This window comes from Nicotiana attenuata, unplaced genomic scaffold (genome assembly GCF_001879085.1).
Source record: "Nicotiana attenuata strain UT unplaced genomic scaffold, NIATTr2, whole genome shotgun sequence".
NCBI classification, from domain to species: domain Eukaryota; kingdom Viridiplantae; phylum Streptophyta; class Magnoliopsida; order Solanales; family Solanaceae; genus Nicotiana; species Nicotiana attenuata.
The window spans coordinates 68,210-76,557 of record NW_017673804.1 but is presented as its reverse complement, the minus strand read 5'-3'; positions in this window follow the sequence as shown (position 1 = coordinate 76,557).

The following is an 8,348-nucleotide window of genomic DNA, read 5'->3' as shown; positions in this document are numbered from 1 at the left end:
TCCAAAGGGCATCCGAGAGAAAGCAAAGGTGCCATATGGACAAGTAAAGGTTGTCTTCTCCTGATCCTCGGGAGCTATCAAAATTTGATTGTACCCTGAATAACCATCCAAGAAACAATAGAAGGCACGCCCAGCAAGACGATCAAGCATTTGGTCCAGGAAAGGCAATGGGAAATGATCCTTGCGGGTCACCTTGTTCAGCTTGCGGTAGTCCATGCACACCCTCCATCCGGTCACTGTCCGGGTTGGAATAAGTTCATTATTAGCATTGGTCACCACGGTCATACCACCCTTCTTCGGCACACATTGCACTAGAGAAGTCCATGAGCTGTCAGAGATAGGATACACCACACCGGCATCTAACCACTTGATCACCTCTATTTTCACAACTTCTTGCATTGCCTTGTTCAACCTCCTTTGATGTTCCAAGGAGGGTTTTGCATCATCTTCCAGAATAATCTTGTGCATACAGAATGCAAGGCTTATTCCCCGAATATCAGCTAGAGTCCATCCAGTTGCCTTTTTCCGCTTTTTGAGCACCGCCAATGTGGCATCTACCTGCATGTTAGTAAGACAAGAGGAAAGAATAACTGGTAAAGTTGAATTAGAGCCCAAGAATTCATACCTGAGGTGTGGAGGTAATGGCTTCAACTCCAACACCGGGGGTTCCTCAATTGAAGGCTTCGTTGGAGGGGTCTTTCTATTTTCAAGATCCAAAGAGAGCTTCCTAGGCTCATAAGAATAAGAGCCCATTCCATGTAAAGCATTCACGCACTCCCCTCGGCCCGCATCATCATTGACATCAAGATTCAACAATACGGCCTCCAAAGGGTCCTCAACATTGATCATTGCACTAGTATCATCAATTATCACAGCCGTGACAAGATCCACAAATGAGCATACTTCTGTACAGTTGGGCTGCTTCATTGACTTGCACACATGAAAGACGACCTTTTCATCACCCACCCTGAAAGTGAGTTCCCCTGCTTCCACATCCACTAGAGCCTTCCCCGTAGCAAGGAAAGGTCTCCCTAATATGATCAGGACCTCATAATCTACCTCACAATCCAAGATCACAAAATCAGCTGGCAAGATAAAATTTGTCCACCGGACGANACACCTAATTAGTGTCCCTACATATTTACCCATTGATTTTAACTATCTATGTCTATTTTAATCTAAAAGTTAACAACCCTAACCTACTCGATTGAAGAAAAATACAGGAAGCATAGGAAGGGAGGTAAAAAAACAAAAATCAGAAGAAATTAACAAAAATTGAACAATTAAAAGGCAAGTAATGGTACCAGATGTGAGATGAAATAAAGAGTGACAAGTCCACACAGTTAATTACAAGCAAAGGAATGGATGAATAGTGTTCTAGGGCTCTGAGATTCAAGGGTTCGAAAAGGGTAAAAGGAGGGCCTCGGGCCCTATTTATAGAAAAAGCCCTGGGGCCCAGTCTCACCAACCAGTGCGGACCGCACAAAATGGACCACGATCCGCACTGCATAACTTATTCAAGCTTGAGAAGGCAACACTCTGCGGTCCGCACAAAATGGACTGCGGCCGCAGAGATCCACTGTGGACCGCACAAAATGTAATGCGGCTACAGTGGAAAACTTCAAAGAGTTGTATTTTTACTCTTTCTTCAGTTCGGTCCGCACAGAATGGACTGCGGCCGCACTGACAACTTCAGAGACCTGCTCATTTTTTCCACTATGTCCTGCACTGCATCAACACAATCCTGTAACATCTCACAACCAGTTAGCCCAAAAATCAATCCTACACTACAGTGAAAATCAAATAAAAACAAGAAGAAAAGCACATGAGTTTCCTCCCAAGAAGCGCCTGATTTAACGTCACAGCACGACGCAAGTTACCATCACATCATTTGAAATGAAGGAGTGCCACCACGTGGCTGTCATCAATTTTTCCAAGATAACGCTTGAACCTATGCCCATTCACTCTAAAAACTTCCCCAATTTTGTTCTTTATATCAAGGGCACCAAACGGGGTCACACACTACTTCAAATGGTCCACTCCACTTTGACTTTAGCTTTTCCGGAAACAACCGTAACCGAGATTTGAACAAGAGCACCAAATCACCTACTCTAAACTCCTTGCCACGAGCATATTTGTCATGAAGGTATTTCATCTTTTCCTTGTACAAGGACGAACTGGAGTAGGCGTGGAAACGGAATTCATCAAGTTCATTAAGTTGCTCCACCCGAAGATTTGCAGCCACATCCCAATCAAGGTTCAACTTTCTCAAGGCCCATATGGCCTTATGCTCTAACTCAACCGGTAAATGGCAAGCTTTCGAACACCAACCGATACGGAGACATACCAATCGGAGTTTTGTAAGCAGTCCTATACGCCCATAGAGCATCATCCAACTTCTTAGACCAATCGGTCCTATTTGCATTGACTTTTTTAGACAGAATATTCTTAATTTCCCTGTTGGACACTTCAACTTGGCCACTTGCTTGGGGATGATAAGGAGTAGACACTTTGTGGTTGACACCATACTTGGCAAGCAAGGTGTCAAAAGCTCTATTGCAAAAATGCGATCCTCCATCACTAATAATTGCACGAGGAGTGCCAAACCTTGTGAAAATGCTCTTCTTTAGAAATGCAACCACACTCCTAACTATATTGTTGGGCAAAGGCACAGCCTCGACCCGTTTTGAGACATAATCAACCGCTACAAGAATGTAGGTGTTTCCGCACGAGCTTACAAATGGGCTCATGAAATCGATACCCCATACATCAAAGATATCCACTTCTAGAATGGTGTTTAAAGGCATCTCATCTTTCTTCGAAATACCGCCCGCTCTTTGACATTGGTCACACCTTTTCACTAAATCACTTGCATCTTTGTACAAAGTTGGCCAATAAAATCCACAACTTAGAACTTTCGAAGCTGTCCTCGCCCCTCCATGATGGCCACCATAAGGGGAGGAATGACAAGCCTCTAGGATGCTAAATTGCTCCTCCTCAGGTACACATCTTCGGATCACTCCGTCGGTGCAAATCTTGAACAAGTATGGCTCGTCCCAATAGAAGTCCAGACTATCCCGTTTGAGCTTCTTCCTTTGGTTAGAAGAGAGCTCACACGGGATGATGCCCGTCACAAGGTAATTAGCAATATCCGCAAACCATGGCATATCACTCATTGACACAGAAAGTAGCTGCTCATCGGGAAATGCATCATTGATTTCTAGGCCATCACACGGCCTTCCTTCTTCCTCCAAGCGGGATAAATTATCCGCCACTCGGTTTTCGCTACCTTTCCGGTCCACAATTTCCAAATCAAACTCTTGGAGTAATAAGACCCATCGCATCAGTCTAGCTTTGGAGTCTTTCTTTGTCATCAAATACCTAAGAGCTGCATGATCGGTGTGCACTATGACTTTGGCTCCCATAAGATATGGCCAAATTTTTTCCATTGTGAACACAATAGCCAACAATTCTTTCTCAGTCACCGTGTAGTTCTTTTGAGCTTCATTCATTGTCTTGCTCGCATAGTACACCGGATGAAACATTTTGTTCACTCTTTGACCCAAAACTGCCCCAACCGCAACATCACTCGTGTCGCACATGAGCTCGAAAGGCAAGCTCCAATTGGGTGTGGTAATGATCGGGGTGGTGGTCAACTTATGCTTGAGAAGTTCAAAGGCTTGCATACATCCCTCATCAAACACAAACTTTGTATCCTTTTCTAGCAACTTACACAAAGGATTAACTACCTTCGAAAAGTCCTTGATAAATCGCCGGTAGAACCCCGCATGTCCAAGAAAACTTCTAACCCCCTTGACAGAAGTGGGGGGAGGAAGTCTTGAAATCACCTCAATTTTGGCTTTGTCAACCTCAATACCATTCTTTGAAATTTTATGACCCAAAACTATGCCCTCCTCAACCATGAAGTGGCATTTTTCCCAATTTAGCACACACCGGGCCAACACTCTATCCAAATTGTTCAAACACTCGTTGAATGAATCACCCACAACACTGAAGTTGTCCATAACACCTCCAAAATGTCTTCCACCATATCGGTGAAAATGGCCATCATACACCGTTGGAATGTTGCCGGTGCATTGCACAACCCAAAGGGCATCCGAGAAAAAGCAAAGGTGCCATATGGACAAGTAAAGGTTTTCTTTTCCTGATCCTCTGGATCTATCAAAATTTGATTTTACCCTGAATAAGTATCCAAGAAACAATAGAAGGCACGCCCAGCAAGATGATCAAGCATTTGGTCCAGGAAAGGCAATGGGAAGTGATCCTTGCAGTCACCTTGTTCAGCTTGTGGTAGTCCATGCACACCCTCCATCCGGTCACTGTCCGAGTTGGATAAGTTCATTATTGGCATTGGTCACCACGGTCATACCACCCTTCTTCGGCACACATTGCACCGGAGAAGTCCATGAGCTGTTAGAGATAGGATACACCACACCGGCATCTAACCACTTGATCACCTCTTTTTTCACAACTTCTTGCATTGCCTCGTTCAACCTCCTTTGATGTTCCAAGGAGGGTTTTGCATCATCTTCCAGAATAATCTTGTGCATACAAATGCGGGGCTTATTCCCCGAATATCAGCTAGAGTCCATCCAATTGCCTTTTTCCGCTTTTTGAGCACCGCCAATGTGGCACCTACCTGCATGTTAGTAAGACAAGAGGAAAGAATAACTGGTAAAGTTGAATTAGGGCCTAAGAATTCATACCTGAGGTGTGGAGGTAATGGCTTCAACTCCAACACCGGGGGTTCCTCAATTGAAGGCTTCGTTGGAGGGCTTTCTATTTTCAAGATCCAAAGAGAGTTTCCTAGGCCCTCATCATCATTGACATCAAGATTCAACAATACGGCCTCCAAAGGGTCCTCAACATTGATCATTGCACTAGTATCATCAATTATCACAGTCGTGACTAGATCCACAAATGAGCATACTTTTGTACAATTGGCTGCTTCATTGACTTGCACACATGAAAGACGACCTTTTCATCACCCACCCTGAAAGTGAGTTCCCCTGCTTCCACATCCACTAGAGCCTTCCCCGTAGCAAGGAAAGGTCTCCCTAATATGATCGGGACCTCATAATCTACCTCACAATCCAAGATCACAAAGTCAGCTGGCAAGATAAATTTGTCCACCTGGACGAGCACATCATCAACAATACCCAATGGTCGCTTCATTGATCTGTCTGCCATTTGCAATCGCATGGAAGTTGGCCTCGGTGGCCCAATACCCAAAGTCTTGAAAACTGAGTAGGGCATTAAGTTGATGCTTGCCCCAAGATCACATAAAGCTTTAGCAAAGTCTGCACTCCCTATAGTGCAGGGGATAGTGAAAGCACCGGGATCCTCTAACTTTGGAGCCATTGAATGTACTATAGCACTAACTTGGTGGGTCATCTTGATAGTTTCACAGTGCATGGATCTTTTCTTTGTCACCAAATCTTTCATGAATTTAGCATAGCCAGGCATCTGCTCTAAAGCTTCTACCAAAGGAACATTAATGGATAAGCTCTTCATCATGTCAATGAACTTTTTGAATTGATTCTCATTTTTCTACTTGGCCAGCCTCTGAGGGTAAGGTGGAGGTGGCCTAGGCAAGGGTGCCTTGGCTTTTGGCACAACCGGCTCCGGCATGTCAATTACGTGTTCCCTAGACGGGTTCACGTCATTTTGCGTTTCCACCTCGGTATCTTGAATGTCGATCCTCACTTCTTCGTTCACATTTTCATCAACCATATTCTCAACCACCAAAGGAACGTCATCTTCTTGCATCTCAACTTCATCACCCAAAATTTGCTTTTGTTTAGAGGCATTCACATCACCGCCTCTTCCGCATCGTGTAGTTACTACCATAACATGACTGTTCCCTCCCTTCGGGTTCTCCACCGTATCACTCGGTAGAGCCCCCTTAGGGCGAGTATTCAATGACTGTGAGATTTGTCCTAGCTGGACCTCCAGATTCCTAATTGAAGTATTGTGAGAAGCCAATTGCGCATCGGAGTCCGCATTCTTTTTCATCATCTGTTCGAACATCATTTCAATTCTACCCATTTCATTTTTGGATGTACTAGGACCCTGGGATGGAAAATGTGGTGGGTTGCTCGGTTGTTGGTACATTGGGGGCCTTTGAAAGCCTTGCCCCTGATTTCCTTGGTTATTGTTCCATCCACCTTCGTTGTTGTTTCCACCCCACTTGTTGTTGTTGCCCCTGTTTCCCTGATTATTTCGGTTGTTATTTTGATTTCCCCAATTGTTGTTCCCTTGTTGTTGATTGTTCCAGTTATTGTTGCCTTGTTGTTGGTTACCCCAATTGCCCTGAGATCGCCATTGTTGTTGTTGGTTGGAAGAATTGCCTCTTTGGCCTTGGTAATTATTCACATATTGCACCTCTTCGTTCTGCCCATCATAACAATCATCTTGGAATCCACCACAATCATTGTCAAATTGATTTGAATTCCCTTGGTTCTGTTGACCTCTCTGTCTTCTATTGTTCACAAGCATGTTAACACCCTCCATGGCATTTACTTGGCGAGGATTTTGAACTTGTTGTAACTGTGCCTTTGCTAGTTGGTTCATTGTTGTTGTAAGTTCTGCTATAGCCTGACCATGGTCATGTAGTTCTTTATGCAAATGAGTGACCGGGGGTCACCCTGCGGTACATTGGCTCACTTTGCCAAGCGAGGATGTTCAGCCATTTCATCCAGAATAGCACAAGCTTCATCATAAGGCAGCTTCATGAAATTTCCCCAGCCAATTGATTCACTATGCACTGATTCATTGTATTGATGCCCCGATAGAAGGTCTGTTGTATCATTGCCTCTGTCATATCATTGTTGGGGCATTCTTTCACCATAGTTCTGTATCTCTTCCAAATCTCGTGCAATGGTTTAGTAGGCTCCTGCTTGAAGGCTAAGATCTCATCCCGTAGTGCTGCCATGTGTCCCGGTGAGAAAAATTTAGCAATGAACTTATCCGCCAACTCATCCCAAGTTGTGATGGAATGGTTGGGAAGTCGCTCAAGCCAATCCAATGCTTTCCCCCTAAGTGAGAATGGGAAAAGCCTCAATCGAAGTGCATCTTCGGACACATTGGTCTGCTTGCTCCCCCAACAGGTATCCACGAACCCCTTGAGATGTTTGTACGCATTCTTAGTGGGAGCACTTGTGAAATACCCACGCTGCTCCAATAATGTCAGCATCACGTTGATTATTTGAAAATTGCCCGCCCGGATCCGGGGCGGAACAATAGCACTTGCATAGCCTTGGTTGGGAAGAACTCTAAGAACCACTCTTGGAGGTGGCGGAGGAGGTTCTGGAATATTGTCATTTGCATTGGCTGGAGGCCTCTACATTGTCCTTGAGGTACAAGAGGCACCTCTTCATCTCCATTGTCATCTACCTCCTCCCCCGCATTCACGTTTCCAAGAGGGTCATTAGCATTTAATGCCATTTTGTACCTGTTGTATTGACACAAACAAATTAGTAACAAAGAAGGAAAGAAGAACAAAACACAAATCTATCTAGATAGATAGCCAAAACCGTTAGCTCCCCGGCAACGGCGCCAAAAGGTGATCGCGGCCTACTCCGCACTACTAATTAAGTAGCAAGAGAGGGTCGGAGCAGCTTTTAGCCGATTTTGGGTCGGGATCGATATCCACAGAGAGCTAGAATTGGAATCGAGTATCTATCTAGTTTAGGATTGCGTATGTGTTTCAAATTACACTTCTAATCATTTTTGGGGTTTTTTTGTTTACTTCTACTATTATCAAACTACAAATGGTAATTGCAACTGAATTATGCTAAGAGTTATAATGCTACAAGTTGTTCAAATAGGTTAAAAGGGCACTAGGGTAGTGACTTTCGCCTAGGTGGTTAATTGACGGGTACTTGAGTCTAAGGCACGTTTGACATATTTGGGGAGTATGATATAACCGTTGCACGACTTTACCCACTCTACACCTCTCGGTAGTTCGAGTGATTTTGCCCGAATTGACTTTCTCAAGACCAATTGGGTATGCGAATTTGCACAAGCAACTAGAGTTCAAGTCGGGTATTACTCTCTCGAGGTTTTACCCTTTTATTGGGACTATCAATCTCTTGAGTATGCCCCAATTCCTTGTTGGATCAATTTCGGAGACTTAGGCTCTCTTTCTCAAGAAGAGCTCAAGTCAACTCAACACAAACTAGTGTTTGCAACCACTAATTCAGAAATTAACCATGAAATTGGCCCAATTAACAAACATCCATAGTCAAATTAGCCCTAAAATGCAAGACCCATCAATTACCCACACTAGGGTTGAGCCACAACCCTAGCTTATGGGTCTAGCTACT